The following is a 20123-nucleotide window of genomic DNA, read 5'->3' as shown; positions in this document are numbered from 1 at the left end:
GAATCGATAGATTGCTTTTGGCAGGATCGCCATTTTGACTATGTTAAACCTAGCAATCCATGAGCACAAGAGATCTTTCCATTTTCTGATATCTTCTTCAATGTCTTTCTTCAGAGATACAAATTGTTTTTGAACAGGTCTTTTACTTGTTTGGTTAGAGTCATACCAAGGTACTTTATGTTATTAGCGGCTGTTGTGAAGGGTGTTGTTTCACTAATTTCTTTCTCAGCCCTTTGGTCTTTGGTACACAGTAGGGCTTCTGATTTTTTTTTTTTTTTTAGTTATTTTGTGTCTAACCACTTTGCTGAATGTTATTATCGGCTGAAGGAGTTCTCTGGTTAAATTTTGGGGGTCGCTAATATATACTGTCATCATCTGCAAATAGCCATACTTTGAGTTCTTCCTTTCCAATTTGTATTCTCTTGATTTCCCTTAGTTGTCTTATTGCTCTAGCTAGGACTTTAAATACTGTGTTGAGATTTGGAGAGAGTGGGCAGCCTTGCCTTGTCCCTGATTTCAGTGGGATTGCTTTAAGTTTCTCTCCATTGAGTTGATGTTGGCTATAGGCTTGGTGTATATTGGCTTTACTATGTTTAGGTATGTGCCATGGATCCCTGATTTCTCCAAGATTTTAAACATGAATGGGTGTTGGATTTTGTCAAATGCTTTTTTGGCATCTAAGGAGATGATCATATTTTTCTCCTTAAGATTGTTTATATGGTGGGTTACTTTGATGAATTTCCATATACTGAACCACCCCTGCATGCGTGGGATGAAGCATACTTAGTCATGGTGGATGATATCTTTTATGTGTTCTTGGATTCAGTTTGCAAGTATTTTATTGAGTATTTTTGCATCAGTGTTCATAAGAGAAAGGTCTGAAGTTCTCTTTTTTGGTTGGGTCTTTGTGTACCAAAAACCCAACCTAGGTACCAATGTGACTGTGGCTTCATAGAATGATTTTGGTAATGTTCCTTCTGTTTCTATTTTGTGGAATAGTTTGAAGAGAATTGGAGTTAGCTGTTCTTTGAAGGACTGGTAGAATTCTGCACTGAAACCATCTGGCCCTGCACTTTTATTGGAAGGGAGACTTTTGATGACTGTTTCTCTTTCCTTCGGGATATATGGCTATTCAATCTATTTACCTTATTTTGATTTAATTTAATTTGGTAAATGGAATCTATCAAGAAAATTGTCCATTTCATTTAGATTTTCAAATTTTGTGGCATATTGTTTTTTTGTAGTAAGAACTAATAATTGTTTGTATTTCCTCAGTGTCTGTTGTTATGTCCCCCTTTTCTTTTCTGATTTTGCTGATTTGGATAGTTTCTTTCTGCCTTTTTAGTTAGTTTGGCTAAGGGTTTGTCTATCTTGTTGATTTTCTCAAAGAACCACCTTTGGTTTCATTGATTCTTTGAATTGTTTCATTTTTTTCTAATTTATTGATTTCAGTCCTGAGTTTGATTATTTCCAGCCCTCTACTCCTCTTGGGTGTGTCTGTTTTTTCTTTCTTTCTTTTTTTTTTTTTTTTTTTCTAGACCTCTGAGGCATTGGGAGGCCTGCCTCTGCTGTTTCAGTCAGCTAGTAGTGAGTTCTGTACTAAGTAGCAATGGGCACTGTGGGCCGCCTCTGCTGAGTAGGGAAGCCTGTCAAGGGGAAGTGCAGGGGGATATAATATTCACCAATGTTAGTCCCAGGAGATGTCTGTGGTTGACCTGGATCTGAATGGGCTCAGCTCATGGGTTTTCCCCTCTTTTCCAATAAGCCTCAGTGTTGATGTTCTTGTTTCAGCTGCCCTCCACTCCCACCCGCCAATTTCAGAGTTTCAGTTCCTCTGCCAGAGCTCTGGTCGCTGCCAATTTGGATGTCTCTCATCTCAATTTTTATTAGTCTTTTTGTTTGTTTGTTTTAAAGGAAAAGTGGTTGTTTATTTTGTTGTTGTTGTTGGAGAGTAATCTTTATAATTTTGCTTTGTTGTATAGTTGTTTTTTTTAAATTTTTTGGTCTATTCTCATGAAAATTTATACCTGTTTTAGCTTGTATAAGCTATAACATTAGGTTGATTTCAATGCCAGGACCTGAAATTTCAGTCTCTCTTTTTTTTTTTTTTTTTTGCTTTTATTTTTAATTGTTTTTAGTTATCTATTTTAAACTGTTCCTTGTGAACATAAAACAGGAGTATTTAGTATGATCTCAAATACGTATTTTGAAGACATTAAAGGATTTGATAATGTATAAGGTTTATTAATTTGTAGTCATTAATTACAGTAGCTTTTATGAGATTTGGATTTTAGGTTTTATTCCTGTTAGGTTTGAGGGCAGCTGAGGCATTTTTGGCAATCTCCATTCCAGTGTCTGATCTCTCCACATTTGAAACATTTTGAATTAGGCCCTATTGAAGCTTCAGAGGCTTGTGGCAAAGAGGAGACCTGATAAGAGGAAGTCCCAATATCATGGGTAGTTACAATATATTTTTCACATTCATGTTTTAGTCCCCCACGTGCCTACCTGTCGTCTATGGTCATTCCTTCTCAGATAAGTTTGTTTAGGAGCAGAGTCTGTTGTTTTTCTCTCTGGCTTATACCTTTAGTATAAAATCAGGGAGGGTATTGTTTCATTTTTTGTTTTAGGACGGCCAGTAGAGGAGTGTCTCCAGGTCCTGTGGACAAGGGAGTTAGATGGTCCCAGGCCTGAAGTGCATGTAAGTGGATCTGTTCAAAGCTGAGAATAAAGGCTCCTGAATTTGGAGAAGTTACCCTGGCCTAATAGTTGGTCGTAATTCCTGTTAATTGATTGAGCAGAAGAAATGTTTTCCTTGTAGTCCTATCCACTGATTATGTATTTCAGTTTTTCTCTCCTGCAACTGACACTCATCTCCACATTGGGCCTCCAATTGTATGAACAGGGAGCAATGGAAAGAAGACTGGCATATATATGTTCTCTCTCTCTCTCTCTCTCTCTCTCTCTCTCTCTCTCTCTATATATATATATATATATATATATATATATATATATAGTTCTGGAGTGTTAAAAGGTTTCTATTGAAACTTTGTAAAATACATTTGGTCCATGGAGCATGAATTCCATCCTCTCGAACAGCTTGGCACTTTTAAATCTGCTGTTAGAAGAGTGTACCAGGCCAGTAGGTGTTGTCTTGTTAAATGTAAATTAACAGTTCAGGTCCCTGTGAGTGGAGATTCTGGGCCTCCAGGCCACTAGGGCTGAGGTGGCTGGGGATAATGGTTCCCAGGCTGGGAATAATTGTTCTCATGCTGGGGGCAATTTCTCTCAATGTCTATGAGATTACAGAGCTCCATGATGGCTGTGTGGGGAGGTTATTTAGGTTCTGTGTGGTGCCTTAGGGTGCAAGAGCACAGGTGAGGGAGGCCTTATCTGAATGTTTTTAAGAGCCTTGGTCTTGCTTCCCTGGCCTTTGCCCTATGTAGCCAGTGAGGACTTAGAGTTTTGTTCTCTGTAGCCAGCGAAGGCTCATAATGAGGAAGAAGCAGGTAGAGAAGGGAGGGGTATTGTGGACTGTAAAATAACTTTTCTTTAATTAAATCAATTGCTTACAGCAGCTAAATCAGCCACTGGACAATTCTCAGGGTCTTCCTCCTCATTTGAGTCCTGTCCTTGGTCTTTTCTGTATATTTTGTCCTTCAATGGAATGTGATATTAGGAATTCTACCTATTTGGTGTTCTACATGTATCTTTTTAATTTAATTTTTAAAAATCTATTTATTTGTTCACTTTACATTCCTATTGTAGCCCTCTCCTCCCTCTCCTCCGTGTTCCACACTCCATCCCTCTTCCTCCTATTCCCCCTTCCCTACCCCTCAGAAAAGGGGAGCCACCCTTAACAACCCACCCTATCACAACACGTTGCATAAGGACTGAGAAAATTCTCTTCCCCTGTGGCCCTGAAAGGCAGCACCTCTAGGGAAAAGTGATCAAACAGCAGGCAACAGAATCCATGTCAGAGACAGCCCCCACTTCTCTTACTAGGAAAACCACATGAAGCCCAAGCTGTCAATCGTCTACATCTGTGTCGGGGGTCTAGGTTCAGTCCTTAGCTGGTGCTTCAGTTTTCACAAGCCCCTATGGGACCTGGTTCGTTTGCTCTATTTGTCTTCTTGTGGCAATCCTGTCCACTCTAGGTCCTTTTATCATTTCCTGCACTTTTCCACAAGACTCCCTATGCTTTGTCCAACGTTTGTCTGTGAGTCGCAGCATCTGTTTTGAGGCACTTCTTGGTAGTGTCTCTCAGAGGACAAGTCTGTCAGACTCCTGTATGAAGCTTAGCAGAGCATCATTCAGAGTATTAGGTGTTGACATTCTCTCATAGGGTAGCGGCATTCCCTCAATCTCTGTTTTATCTGCTCCATCTTTATCCAAATACATATTCTAGGCAGTGCAAATGTGGGATTGAAGATTTTGTGGGTAGGTTGTTCCCCACCATTTACTAGAAGACTAGTCTAATTAGAGGATGTCCTCTTCAGTACCTGTGGTTTCTGATACTAAGAGTCTCTGCTTGAAAACCTCATATCCTTCCAGGAGCCTGCCCTGAATTAGGTCTCCAGCTTGTCACAGAAATGTCCCCACCCTCAATTTCTCTTTTCTCTACAGACCTTCTATATAGCCTTGGCTTTCCTAAAACTCTGTAGACATAGCTGACCTCATTTATATATATATATATATATATGTAATTGTATATAATATATAATTGTATATAATAGATATGTACATATCTATTAGTATACAAACAATCCAATTGACCTGCTCTTAGAGACCTAAGCAGCTGCTTGTGTCATCACCTACCTCATTCAGGTGCAGATAAAAGCATCCTCACCAACTCAGAGCTCTCTCTGCATTGTCTCTCCTCTGCTCTCATGTTTCTCTCTTTCTCTCCCTCTCTCTTTGCTTGGTCTCTGTCTCTCTGTCTGCATGATGACTTCTGATCTAGTTCTATGACACTGGTGAACCCACCTGAGATTTGCACCCAACAAACCTTCTTTTATACTTTTTATTTGGCTTGATTTGGATTATTATGCTAGAGAAACTTATTATCTGGGGCAGAAAACTATTAATATGTCACACATATTTTCATATTATACATGTATACTGATGAGTTGGTTAATCATATATATGTGTGTGTGTGTTTGTGTGTGAATAAAAGATGGATAGGTTTCCAGTCCCTATGATAAACCAACTACTCCACTCATGAGTGGGATTTAAGATAAACTAGACACCCATTTGTTACCACAGAATTATGAGTGTCCTATATTGTATGTTTATAAATACATTGTCATCCTGGTGATTGTGCTACATTACATAAGATATTTTTTATTTCTTTTCTCCCTTGACATAGTATTTTCTAGAACCATGGAAGCTAGACAACAAAAAGAGGCTTTCATGTTAGATCCATCTCATGTCATCTGAATCAGCCATAAGGGTAGATCCTCAATTTGGGGTGGGCAATCAACAGCGGCATCAATATTCTATTGATGTTTGAAGTCAATTGGACTACAATAACCAACCCTTGAAAGGAGGTTTTTTTTTTTTTTTTTCATGTCTGTTACTGCCATTGTTTATCTATGGTTCTTGTAGAGAACATTGTCTGCCCAATGACTTAACTGCCTGTAAGAAATACACATACATACATACATATGCATGCACAAGCAGACAAAAATAGACACATATATCTATGTGTGTTTATATATGTGTACACAGTTATTTTAGGTAAATATGAAACTATGATTTCTTGAGGCTCTACCAAACAATTATGGTGTTATTTTGACTTCCCTTTATTGAGTTTATTCCTCCTCATTTGATGTTACATTCTCCATAATTTTTAATGTCCCACTTGATATCACCTGTATTCTGTTGTTTTCTGATGGCATTTTGGAGAATCTATGTCATTTAAAAAGGGATAATTTGAGTATGTTCTTTTCCTATTGGCATCTTATAGTTTTCTTTACTTGCCTTACTTTTCTACCTGGTGCTTTTAGAAGTAAGGGCAGTGAACATTTCTATATCATTCCTGATTTTAATGACATCACTACAAGTATTTCCTCATTATCACAATTCTGTCTATGAGTTTGTCATATAACTTTTTTCACTGTACACATTTTATTTACAGTTTTGTACACTGCCTTAATATGAATGGGACTGCTTTTCTACTTGAGCCATTGTAACCAAAGCAAAATAACCTACGTAATACAAAGTGTTAAAGTACAGCATAAAGATACAAACGCAGACATACTAATTCTAGTTAGGAATGTAATAATGGTATTATATTTTTATAGTCCACAATTATGTTTAGGGATCACACAGACACAGATCACTGATTTGCATGAAATGCATAAATTTGTAACAAAGCTTTGTAGTTCCAAAAAAAATTACCAAACAATGCACAAATTTAATATTTATTCCACCTTTCTGTCATAATCCTGGATCCTTCACCAATATTAGATGAGGAAAACCCAAAAGCAAAACAAATGAAAAACTGAAATCAGAATCACAAATGTTATCAAGGAGGGAAGCAAATAAATTAAATTCTAGCAGCCATCATCAAGCTGGCAGCAAGGACAATGCTGTGAAAGGAAACGCTGTGCTAAGACTCCCAGAGCAGCTAAATTCGCTCCTGCGTGGTGTGGAACAGAAACAGATCTTTTTCTGCTAAAGTAATAGAAATGCAAGTTCTTTTTCGAATACTGTGGAAAGGCATAGGTGTGTGTCATGGTAATTCTAACCGGCTGTTACAGAGCCGACTGGGAACACACCTACAGGTTCTGGGGTGATGTATACTGTAAGTCTTTGATTGGGATAGTGGACACACTAGCAAAAACTGGGGTGGTAGTGGGGGTAAGAATGAACACAGAAATACAAGACAAAGGCAAATGAGACTTCTCTTATATCTTAGCAACATTTAGATGGAATCAGCTTCAATGCAGTCCACTCTGCTCTGACGAGGCTTTGGTTCAGCTCCCAATCTTGATTGTGTGACGCAGTCTCCTGTGAAAATACTCAGAAGGTGTCTTCTTAAACAACAAACCTATTTTTAGGGGTGGAGCCGCTCTTTGTAGCTGTGTCTGCGTGGGACTGATAACCAATCACTATCTTCGGGAGAAGTCCTAACCTTTCCTTGTATACCCTTCCTATGTGTGATGGCTTCTCTGTTCTCACACTCAGTAGTAGTCCATATTGCTATTTTAGCTCTAACATTGACAACAGCCCCACACACATCATCACTGTAGTCATCAAAAGATTCTCCAGTAAGGAACAGCAGTGTCTCTAGCCAAAAGTGATCGGGGTCACTTCGTCTCTGCTGTTTGTTCAATGTAATTAGTCATTGTCCTCCCCATTTGTTTTTCTCATCTTCCCACATAGGCTCAATACCATCCTTAAAAAGTGAGTAGTCACAGCCAGGCATTAAATTACTAGACAACTGGATATGGTTGGTATAGAACCCAAAAGTCTTCAACAGTATCAAACTTAGAGATCAAATACTCAAACATATGTAATTGTAATTACGACCAGCTGCATTTGATAATGAGGCATACAACATACACTGGAGAAAATAGAGAATTTCCACAAATGCTGCTGGGAAAACAGTTATGCCTATATGCAGAAGATAGTAGTAGACTAATATCTATCACACTGAACAAAAATTAAATCCAAGTGGATCAAAGACCTCAATTTGAATTCAGAAACCCTAAAACATCTAGAAGATGGCTAAATTCTACAGACTTTTTGAACAGGGCTCTATTTGCCAAAAAATTATAGCCAACAACTGGCAACTGGTTGTTGTAGCTGAAATACTCACTTTTTGCTATTGTAGAGCACCTGAATTCCTATGTTCAATATTTCATAATTTTTGGTAATTCTAGGTTCACTTGTTTTGAAACTCTTTCCTGGCCTTTATGAACACTACACTCATGTATACAAACATACAGAAAAACATATACATATACACACAATTTCATAGTTTTAAATAAATGTAGGGAAATGTGAATAGACAAATCTGCTAGATGATCAGGTTTTGTGTCCCTTGATAATTATATAATACTTATTACTTGATTCAAAAATAGAGTGCTAGTGGTCAGTGGTTGTGCCTATCTTTAATCCCAGTACTTAAGAAGAGGCAAGCAGATTTCTGTGAGTTCAAGGCCAGCCTGATCTACTAAATGAGTTCCAGGAGAGCTAGAGATAAAACAGAGAAAACTTGTCTAGAAAACAACAACAAAACCCAAAACAACAACAACAACAAAAACCAATTCTACAGAAAGATTATCCATGTAATTACAAATTGATATTAGCAAATCATGTATAAAGCTGAAGGAAAAAATCAAACAGCTAAGAAGTGAAATCATAATAGTATTAATTAACCAAAGTATTTTGACAGTAAGAGAAAATAAAAATTGAAAAATACTAATGAGTTCACAAATTTTCTTCTAATCAAAATTCTTTCCACTGTACTATATCTGTAGACAAAGATAAATGTTTATGGTTCAATAGTATAGAGTCTGGTGTCATAGCTGATTTCAATTTTTGGAAAATATTTCCACAAAATATATTAAATATAGTGCATATTTTAATGTATTAGTTGCTAGCTAAGAAGCTAGAAAGGAAAAATTAGGCCAACAAATTAGTAAGTGATGAAGTAGCATGTGAACTGTTTATAATAAATGAGAGAATGGTAGCAATAATTTTATAGAATATTTTTCATTGCTTTAGAACTTAGAAGTTGCTACTATGTAGGTCTGATAAAATCTTGAGGATGATTTCTATCTATTGGAAAGCAGATAACATACTAATTTTTTTAACTTACAATTTACTTTTTTTGTGCTCTCCCAGGTGGTGATCATCTTGACTAACACATCAAATGTATCTTCTGAAGAGTTTCGTCTACAGAGTCTCCTAAGTACAGTTTTACATTTATTGTTTCTGCAGTATTATTTTGCTTTTATTATCTCACAACTTTTAAGAAAGACTGTCAAGGAATAGAAATGACCTGCTTTTGGCAAGTAATTGCTTGGAATGTTCAGTACTTCTGGTTTCAGTCTATCTTGTACTCCTATATTATATGTTGCCAATTATCTTTTTTATTTTACTTTGCAAATAGAAGAGAGTTTTATGTATAGATGGTATAGGGAATGATACTTCAGATTGTAACAAAGTTTTCTGAGTGAGTCTCCCTGTATTCCAGTTTTGTTATCATTTGTGAGATGGATTCCTCCTGCTTTGAACAAGAAACTCAAAATTTTAGGCAGGTTGCAAAAAAAAAAAAAGATTGTCACGTCATGCATATTGGTATTCTCTATAGGAAATTTTCTGGTTGTTGTTTTTGCTGATATTACTGGCTTCTATCTGGTGCAGTAATATGAATCTCTGTGGCTTGCTTTTTCTCCAATATCCAGATTTCAGTGTCATTTTAACTGTGAGTGTGTAGAGAATTGTGCTTGCATTGATAAGGAGAGCTGAGGTGATACTATCTTGTAAAGTGTGTGGCATAATAATTTTATTGGAATCACCTTTCAGGTTAGAGTATCAATGAGATTTTAGTTTATTCCATAATATGGTGTTTTTCTCTTTCTGGTTAAATTAAGTAAAGTCAATATGAAGTACTGTTTATTTTATCTACTAGTTGTCTGTTTCTAGACCATAAGCCATATTGTTCATTAAAAAAGTACTGTCAGCATTTCTCAACCCATTTCAATAACTGTTAAGAGTAAAAATAATTGCTAAGAGTTTTTAAAGTGTGTAGGCATGAATGCCTGTATGTGAGTGTGTGCCTGACAGATGTCTGTAGAGGTCAGAAATGAAAGTCAGATCCCCTGGATCTGAAGTTTCAGGTTAGCCATGATCACTCGGCCCCAGATATTTTAAGATTGCATAAAAATTCCTTTCTTCGAAGAATTTTGTCGTTTGCTAACATTATTTAATAGGGGCCAGCAATATGAATCAATGCAAAAAGGGGTTCTTCATCCAATCCTGGCAACTCCTATTGGATCACTGTAACCCAGGTTATATGTAGGATAGGATATAGCAGTGAACAGACAACTTAATAAAATTGTTTTAAGTCTCATAAATTTGTAGTACAACCCATGTGTTGTTACATATTATATTATTACATTTTATATTTCCATTTTAGCTAGATTCTGAGGTATAACCTGTGTTCTTTTTATAATACTCACTTATTTTACATACAGTGGTATTCTTTTTTAATTACAAAGTTAAATTGTTGTATTTCACTTAATCTCTTATGTTAACATTTTCTGAGTTCAGATTGATCATGACTCTAATCAGACACAGTAACTGTGTAATGCAGAAGGTAATAGAGTTTATTAGGTTGTGTTGGGGGTCATAAAACTTTGTGAGTAAGGCTCCAGATTTACAGATCATATTTTTGCAACTAGGAATCTGTTCTTGCAGAACAACAGCACCTATGGCTATTTCTTAAACTATGCCCCATAAATAGTTGCAGCACACTAATCATGGTACAGAATTGGACTTTAGCAGATAGTTTTCTAACCTTTAGCCTACTTTATAGGTGTAGTTTCATCCACAGGATCTTTGGAAGATTTAGAAACAGAAAATGCACACACACACACACACAAATGTCTTTCCTTGTAGTAGTTGCTGAATCCATTCAGTGGTTCTCAACCTGTGGGTCCAGATTATTTTTGGGTGGCAAACAACCTTTTCACAGGGGTATATAAGACCATTGGAGAATACAGATATATTGCATTACATAACAGTTATGAAGTAGTAATAAAAATCATTTATTGGTTGGGGATCACTACAACATGAAGATCTGTGTTAAAGTGTCACAGAGTTAGAAAGGTTGAGAACCACTGACCTACACTATATTGTTATATTTATTAGTGGGAGAAATATTTGTGCTTTTTGATACTTGGCTCTTAAAATGTTGTATTCATAAAGTTACATGCCTCAGTGGATTGAAATGTTACCATCAGCAGTGTTTAAAGCATTTTATAGTCATTTATTCTTAATCTTCTATTCTGTTTCATAGCAGTGATAAGAGATAAGCTTTCACGGTATATATAATAATAACTTTTAATGTTTATATAAATGTATGTGGAGTTTTTAGATGTATGATCTTTGTATTAATGCTTTTAAACTGTCTAGTTAAGATATCATGGAGGTTTAAAAAGTTTATAAAAATGTGCTTTGCTACTACATGTGATGCTGCTGCTGATGTTGTGTATAATTATATAATTATGTATATGAAAATATATTTGAATTCCTACTTGTTTAATAATTTTCCCTGTGTGGTAATATTAGATAATCATCTGTATACACCTTTGGTTGCTGTCAATATTGTGAAATCGCCATTAAATGCTTTCTGGGAAAACCAGAGCAGTAGTGTAATTACAGTGCTAATTTTCATAGATTTGTTCTAGGTGTAAATGGCCTTTTATATAATAGCCAATCTAATAGGTGAAATAGTACTTTTAAAACTAAGGACTAATTTTAATGTTAAATGGACATGATTTTATGAAATTAGTTTTTTTAGATTTAAAAACCACTAAATGTTTCACAATTTTTGCATTTTTCATAAATTTCTTGAGTATATGCTATATTAACAAGTTTTTTCTTTTTTCTTTTGATATTATTTTAGAGCTTTATGCTTTTTATCTAGTCTGACATACTTTCTACATTCTCTCACTTTTCATTCCTTTTCCTCTTTCCCTCACTTTTCTTCTCATGTTATTTCTTTTTATACATGAATTTATTTTCTGAACTACGTATTCATTTAAGATATGGTGTTCAAATTGCCCAGTATTTTTCTGCATGTACTTTATAAAAGTATGTGTTCCTTTAAAACTAACATAAAATTTAAGAACATCTGTTTGCTGTGTCCAATTCTGACATTCATTATATTAAATTATATATTATATTATATTATATTATATTATATTATATTATATTATATTATATTACGTTTCCTTCGAAGACTGTTTTCTAATGAGAGAGAGAAAAAGGTAGTCCCCATTGGGAAGAAAAGTGGAGAGGAATTGAGACTAGTAGAGGTAGGGGAAACCGTATATAGAATATATTTTGTGAAATAAAATGAAGAGAAATGAAAATTAAGACTATCAGATGCATCATCAGTAGCCTAAAAGTAGGCCATATGCATTGTGTCTATTTATATTTCACTAGTTGGTGTAGTCTTTTTATTTTCTGTGGTATCAAATAGTATTCGCAGTAGGCATGTCATTTTTATATTATTTAATTAGAATCAATTATTTGTCTATCTTGGTCCTTGGTAGCACTGGTGTTCTTGAGAAATAGCACCTTTCAGATTTTGAGATTCCTTGGCTTCTGATTTTTTTATACTTGTGAAAGGATTGAGGGCACATATTTATCTTGGATATATGTCAGAATATATGTGTGTTGTCTTCAATAAATCATACCAAGTTTAAATGTTTATGGTTTCAATATAGCTGGTCATTTAGTTTAATTGGAAGTGACCACTTTCTTGAATGCTAAAGTTAATTCAGAAAACATTATATAGAGAGATAAAGGGCCACTTGCCATTATGTAAATCTCTTTATAATCAAACTTTAACAGTATCAATTTAAATACTCCTGTGTTTTTATTTTTGTATACTGGAAGAAAAAAATGTTGTCAGATCTTCTCTGAAAGTCTGGTAGAACTCTTTTTTGAAAGAATCTGAGCCTGGGATTTTTGCTTCTCTATCCTTATCCTTGTTTATTTCAAGTTTGTTGATCTGTTGATCTCTTTTTGGTTTAACTTTGGTGGTTTGGCAAAATCTAAGAATTCACTCAGTTGTTTTAGCTTCAGACTTTAGATTTCTGACATGATAAATTATGTTTTTTTAATTTTTTTGTTTTAAACTAATTAATTGACTTTACATCCTAATTGTAGTCCCCTTCCTCCTCTCCTCACATTCCCACACTTTCTCCCTTCCCTCCATTCCCCTACTCCTCGAAAAATGGGAGCTCCCCAACCCCTCCCAGCACATCAAGTCACATCAGGACAGAGTGCATGCTCTTCCTCTGTGGCCTGGCAAGGTAGCCCAGCCAGGGGGATATGATCAAATAGCAAACAGCAGAGTCCATATCAGATAAAGCCCTTGCTACCCTTACTAGGGAACCCACAAGAAGACCTTGCTGTTCTTCAGCTACATATGTGTAGGTGGCCTGGGTCTAGTCCATGCATGATCCTTGGTTGGTGTTTCTTTGTCTGTGACCCCTGCTAATAAGAGTCTCAGCTAAAGTCACCCCTCGATTATATGTTTTTAAAGTGTTCCCTCACTGTTTGTTATATTTCCCTATTCATCTCTGATTCCAGTTACTTGGGTCATTTTTTGGTTAATTGAGCCAAGAGTCTATCAAATTAGTTCATCAAAGTAGATTAATTTCAAAGAATCAGCTAATTGATTCTGTATATTTGTCCCATTTCATTCATTTCTTGCAATATATTGAATTCATGATTGTCTTGTTTTTGTTTTTCCAAATTCTTGAACTATATTACTATGTCATTTATTTGTACTGTTTTTGTTTTGTTGTTGTTGTTTTTGAGAGATGGTCTGCTTATGTTACCTGGTGTTATGGGATCTTTCAGAAACGAGGAAACAGCCAGACAGGTTAGCACATACCTGTAATCACAGTGTATGGACAGGAGTAGCATGAGTTTCAGATAAACTGCAGCTGAATAGCAATAGTATGTATTAACCAATAAAGAAAAACAAAAAATTATGATTATTATATTAGATAAAACTACTTTTCTCAGTATAAGAGAGGGAGAGAAATTCTGAGAGTTTGCTATTATATTAACCCCTTAACATAACACTTGACTTATGAAATTAAAGCTCCAGATAGTTTGGAGAAACAATAGTTTGTTTTAATCAGTATGAGATTTTTCTTGTCATCATGACAAACATGAGATCTAGTGACAGTGAATATGAAAGGAGAAAAAGCTGTTTGAAATATTACCTTAGATGCCTTAGCATGGAGGTATTGAGAAATTAATCATTCCCTTGTGTATCTTTATCATGTGAGTTTCTACTTGTATTGTTTTTGTTTGCATGCATTGTAAAATGTAAAGGCCCAATCCTTAATCCTTTAGGTTTACTCATTAAAAACAAAAAAAATGTGGTATGCTTGAATATAAACTAAGAATGAAACTCAAAAGCTAATGAGATAGTAATTGGATTTTGTGTGGCAATGAAAATCATAGTTTACAAATATAAATTTTATCACCATTTTTTTGGTAAAAGTGCTGTGTGTTGAGGGGAGAAACTGGTCCAGTTCAAATTCCAAGGATAACACTGAATTCATAGATTGTCCTTTGATAGTGACATCTGTATCATCTTAACCCCAAAATATGCTCACACCTTGTGAGGTTCTTTAAAAAAGTTATTTAATTTTTTTTCATAAAAAATCATTTTGGAGCCAGGTGGTAGTGGCACATGCCTTTATTCCCAGCATTTGGGAAGCAGAGCCAGGCAAATCTCTGGGTTAAAGGCCGGCCTGGTCTGTAGTGTGAGTTCCAGGACACCCTAGACTACACAGAGAAACCCTGTCTCAAAAAATAAACAAACAAAAAAAAACAATCAAACAAAAATAAAATAATTTTGATCATATTTTCCTCCCCCTGTTACTCCTCGTTACTTCTGTTCTCCCTACCCACCAAATGTTATGTTCCTTATCACTGATTTTGTGTGAAAAAAGGAAATATATATTCTAGTGTATAATTTGACATTTTTTTTCAGTATTTCATGTTGTTTTTGTAATTACACAAATATATTTCTTTACCATCACAGAATTCTAATAATAATATTCTGTTCAACTATATCCTTTAAATTCCCATTTGCATTGTTTCTTTTGCATCTTGCATCCATTGGATAATATATTTTGAAGCATGGTTGTTGAACTACTTAGAGATATGGATTTTGTGAAAATTTTAGGGAAGTTTGTTGAGTAATGAAATAGGTGAGAGGTCAACTAAAATAAAAACTAATAATTCTAATGATACATGAATAAAGGAGTCAAGAATATGTGTTGTCAGAAGTTAAGGGAGTAGATTAGGGTAGAATGAATACAAGGTAGAACTTGATAGAAATTGCAAAACTGAGTTTTGCCCAAATTGAAGTATATTTTTTCTGAAAGACAGTAAATGACGATGCCATAAGTAAAGTTAGGAGAAAGACTGTGGAAGATATTCTTCTCATTTGCATCAGGAGAGTTGTGAACCATATCTCCAGAAATACATAGTAAATTATCATTTTATACGGGCTTAGAAATGAGTAACTATTATTTAACATATCAGGATTTAACCATGCAATGTATGAGTTTTGTCTCTGACCTTACATTTTCATTTACTTCATCTTTTACTTATTTATTTTTAGGAAACTAAAGATTATGACCTCCTATTGACAGGTATAGGAGTCATTTCCCCTGGAAAAAATAATATTTGCTGTTTGCTCCCTAACAAAGGATTCATTCTAGCCCTATTTATATTCTTGTAGTTTAAATATTTTCTTTTTGTAGAGAGGCTGTAAATTGGACATTGATTTAAAACAATACAGGACAAAATGTCAGCAAAGAACACTGCTTTTAAACTTTTATAGAGAACACTGTAGTTAAACCATTATGTCTAACTTCAGACATAACATTCATTTTTCACTTGATGCTATGTGTTTATTGCTATTTTTGACCTAAGTTTTTTTAATGTACTTATATTTTTAATTATGTATATTCATGTGTAGGTGTGTGTGGGTATGGGTGTTTGAGTGAAGATTCCTACCTATAGAGAGCAGAAGAGGGTATCAGGCCTCCAGAAGACAAAATATAGGTTTCTATGAGCTGGCCAACAAGGGTGCTGGGAGAGAACGTCAGTTCCTCTCTAAGCAGAATTTAAGCTCTTATCCACTGACAAATCTCTTCCATCCTGACCTAAGTTTTTAAACTTATTTGTCTAGGTATCTCACCTACCATGATGGGTATTTCCTAAAAATACTTTTCATTTGTGAGCCAGTTCAATTATTTAGTAATGGAATCCAAACAGTACTAAAGAAATATCTACTGATATGTGACAGACTGGAAAAACGTATTTAGTAGGGCCTCATGGGACATACCTTTAATCTCAGCACTCCAAAGGCAGCAGACCTCTGTGAGATTGAGGCCAGTCTGGTCTATACAGTGAGTTCTAGGACAGCTGGGGCTACTCAGTAGAGAAAGCATATCTCAAAAAACTGGAAAATAATATGTTGCAAATTAGATATCTATGTCTTACTCTATGTTTTATTGCTATGAAGAGACACCATGACCATAGCAACAGTTACAAAGGGAAACATTTCATTGGGGCTGGCTTACAGTTTCAGAGGTTTATAGCATTAATGTCATATTGGGGAAAAATAGTGTCCAGGCAGAAACAGTGCTGGGGAAGGAGCTGAGAATTCTAATCTTGATCCACAGACAGCAGAAGGAGACTGTGTGCCATACTGGATGTAGCTTGTGCCTAGGAATCCTCAAAACCTGCCCCACAGTGATGCACTTCCTCCAATAAGGCCACACCTACTCCAACAAGGTCACAACTGTTAACAGTGCCTCTCCCCATGGGCCAAGCATTCAAACACATGAGTCTATTCAAACTACCACACCACATAACAAAAGGAAACAGGAGCTGTTTGTCAAAAAGAGAAGGAATGGTCCTCTGTTGGGAGATTTTTCAGAGGCTAGAAACAGCACGATTCCCCATAAGCAATATTTGACCAAATTTGTACAGTTATAGGTACTTTCTTGCATTTTGAGTTGGCTTCTCCTGAACTTTATGAGTAAAAATAATGTTTTTATGATGTTATTACCTTTGTAAAATTGAATTGTCTTAGTTCAATTTTGAGTAGTACCAGATTTACAAAAACCATTTCTTGTTCATTCATGATTAGCTTCACTAATATTATTGTGTGGGATCCCACACTCATTCTTCCTGTATCTAATGTAGAAGTTATGGTTTGTGCATATTTTACTGGATTAGTATATTTGGTGAGATTTGTTGAGAAGCACTGAGACATGAAATACAGGTAAGATTAAGATGCCTTAATGTATATAACTATATGTGTTTAGTCATTTTTACATTTTTCTCTCATTCATGTTTTTAAACATTTGTGTTTATACATTTATCGGTACATCTTTGGTTCACTTTATGTCTAGTATTTTGTCTCCTTTACCCAAAATAAATATAATGAGCTCCTACTTGACAGGGATTATTTTTTTTTCTATTATATAACACTTTTTTTTAAAGGAGAGAAGAAATTTGGTTAAAGTTTATTAAATACGTATGTGAAAGAAGGAATGAAAAAAAAACTGTGACTAATGCTATAATATAGCAATAAAAAAGACAGACTTAGATTTTGATAGAAATGCAATTATGTAAAAAGTAGTGTAATCATTTAATAATTACTAACATTTGTTAGGGTTTCAAAGATCATATAAAATGTCTTGATTGTTTCTCTGGAGTCTTATTTCTATAGTTGTTTAGTGAATTGCTATATAATTCTTATTTGTTTACAACTCCATCTTTTCCAACCCTTCTAACCTTTGCAGAGAATTGAGAGGGTTATCATAGGCAATAGTTTTGGATTTAATTGAGGTTGTCAGGGAAAAGTTTCCAGGAATATTGTGAAACAATGAAAGTAAAAGGGTGTTTTTGCTGTTTTTAATGATACTTTCAAAACCGTTTTGAGAAATCTGAATGCTGAGTTTTGGGACTTAGCTCTTAGTCAAAATTTTATATGTATTCTAACATTTTCCAATTTGTACATTTACTTAAATATTAATTTATTATTTATTGAAGGACATCTTGTATTACAGTATGTTAGGTGATGTTATTCATCCTTACTTTCTCTCACACACTCTGCCTCTCTTACATAATGCACATAGGCTTTGTCACTATTTTAAAGTAGCCAATTTTAAAGTTCTGTTTCACCCTCCTATGTTCTGGGATTGCTAATTTGTCCCACCACACAAGCTTCTAAATTTTTTTGTGTATAATTATGTTTAATTACATTTATTTCTGTCTATGAGAAAGACTATGTCTAAGTATACATATATCTGGCTTGCTTGGAACTCTTTGTGTAGACCAAGTTGACATCAAACTCATAGAGATCTGCCTTTCTCTGCCTCCAAATATTGGGATTAAATATCATCCATCTCTTTTTATGCTAATATATTCTCACATTTAATTCATTATTGAAAGATAAATGCAGGATTAATGTTAAAATGTATATAGTTCTATTTTTTAGAACTTATTGATTGAAATTCTGAGAATATTTGAATAATTGTTCTTCATCATAACATTTTCCCCCAATTTAAGAGTTTCCTAGCATCTTTGCTATTGCAAAATTCCTGTTAACATTAACTTCCTTTCATGTGATTTTCTTCTAATCCTTTGGGTGTTGAGTTTCTGTGTATTTGAGCATGACATTGAATTCTTGGAAATGTGTCTATGCTTTGGCTTTTGTGGAAAACTGAATTAAAATGTAATAGTTTGTTTGAGTAGTTGGTATAGCAGGTAGCTGTAAGAGAAGTTTTAGTTGTTAAAACAGAGTATGAGCAAGTTAAAGTTATTATTTAACTATGAAGAGTCATTAATTAGTTTCTGTCACTGTTTTTATTTTCTTCATGGTTTTGATAAAATGAGCTCCTTTGACAGGGAATTAAATTGTTGGAAGGTATTTTGAGAATTTATTATAAAAACATTTTTTCATACTAGTTTTGCTTTCTTATTAATTAAAATATTAAACAATTTAAATTGGGAATGCCTGAGTATTAGAAAAACGCTAAAAGTAGGAAGAATTAATGAGAGAAATATAGTTAAAAAAAAGAAATACAGTTTTAATTAATTGAGAACAAATTGACTAAAGCAGATTTTAACATTTAGTTTTTTTTATCAAGTGTCACTTTTTAGAGTGATTATGTTGATCATATATACAATCATTATTATATAAGTCACATTAATTATTAGCATTATGTAAGAAACTAGAAAGATAAAAGTCTTTCTATAGTTATGGCTCATGAATTAATTTCCAGAAGTATACCTAACCACATTTTCTCTTTTAAGTTTCTAATTTAGTGGGCATTATCTTTTTATATCTTACAATTCATCACATTTATATGTAAGTCTTATTTCACAGCACCATTTGTTTTCATCTTTATCCCTTGAATAGTGACTAAAGCACTTCAGTGAAAATTACTACAGAAAAATTAAATTAAAGTCAATAGTGCATGCAACAAGTGGGTCATATTTATTCTAATTATGTTTTATTTTCCAAATTTATTCATGTCTGTGAAATCTGGCTCTAAAGGATAAATCTACAGAGAAAAGAAGAATCTAGAATTGTTAACTTAAAATTAACTTGTAACTAATTCTCATTTTGCCATCAATTACTTATTCAAAATATACTTAGTATATTATCTGAAAGCATCACCTAAATCAATTCGAAAAAAGAATCCTATGAGTAAGTGGAAAAGTACATAAATGAATGACTCAGAAATGAATGACGCATGTTATAAATGGCCACAATAATAAAATACATTCAATCATGTTCATATTTATTCCTAAATAATTAAATTATATATAAAATGAGATCTAAAGGATAAAACGAATTTTTCTTTTTTTCACCTATCAGATTTGCATAAATAATTGGGAACAAAATTTTAAAAAATTTCTGATAATGTTGAAAAACTTAATTAAGTTGGAGATATATGATGAAAATTAGCACATTTTTGTCACCAACTTTACTTTTAGATAATTAGTTATGGTATCTAACTAGAAACTTAAAATATATGTAATATTGAGTATTCACAGTAAATGATTATTATGCTTGTAATTATTAGTTAACATGTGATGAGTCATAATTCTATTTATCTGCTTCAATTTTGTTCAGTTATTATGATAAGGTTTGTTCAGATAAACTGACAAAAGTCACAGTTTGAAAAAAGTTCATTCATTTGTTGCTGAGTACCAGATATTTCTGAAGCATTGATGTATTGATTAATATCAAATGTTATATGCCGATTTTCATTATGTGATTAATAAACCAGTTTTATGCAGAGATATTTAAAAATATT

General features: G+C 34.1%; 1 long non-coding RNA gene and 1 pseudogene across 2 annotated transcripts in view; one reads left to right on the top strand and one right to left on the bottom strand.

The window, feature by feature from the left end:
- The window catches only part of LOC110542819 (uncharacterized), a 38389-nt gene extending 18268 nt beyond the window's left edge, over positions 1–20121 (top strand). For both annotated transcript variants that reach the window (XR_009585539.1, XR_002476081.2), the window contains exon 7: positions 8857–20121. This is a non-coding gene — a long non-coding RNA (uncharacterized LOC110542819). The remainder of the gene's footprint in view (positions 1–8856) is intronic.
- LOC110542818 (eukaryotic translation initiation factor 4E-like) lies at positions 6808–7497 on the bottom strand (annotated as a pseudogene).
- Positions 20122–20123: the final 2 nt, after the last annotated feature.

Source organism: Meriones unguiculatus, chromosome 14 (assembly GCF_030254825.1).
Source record: "Meriones unguiculatus strain TT.TT164.6M chromosome 14, Bangor_MerUng_6.1, whole genome shotgun sequence".
Taxonomy (NCBI): Eukaryota; Metazoa; Chordata; class Mammalia; order Rodentia; family Muridae; genus Meriones; species Meriones unguiculatus.
This window is presented reverse-complemented; position numbering and strand designations above follow the sequence as displayed.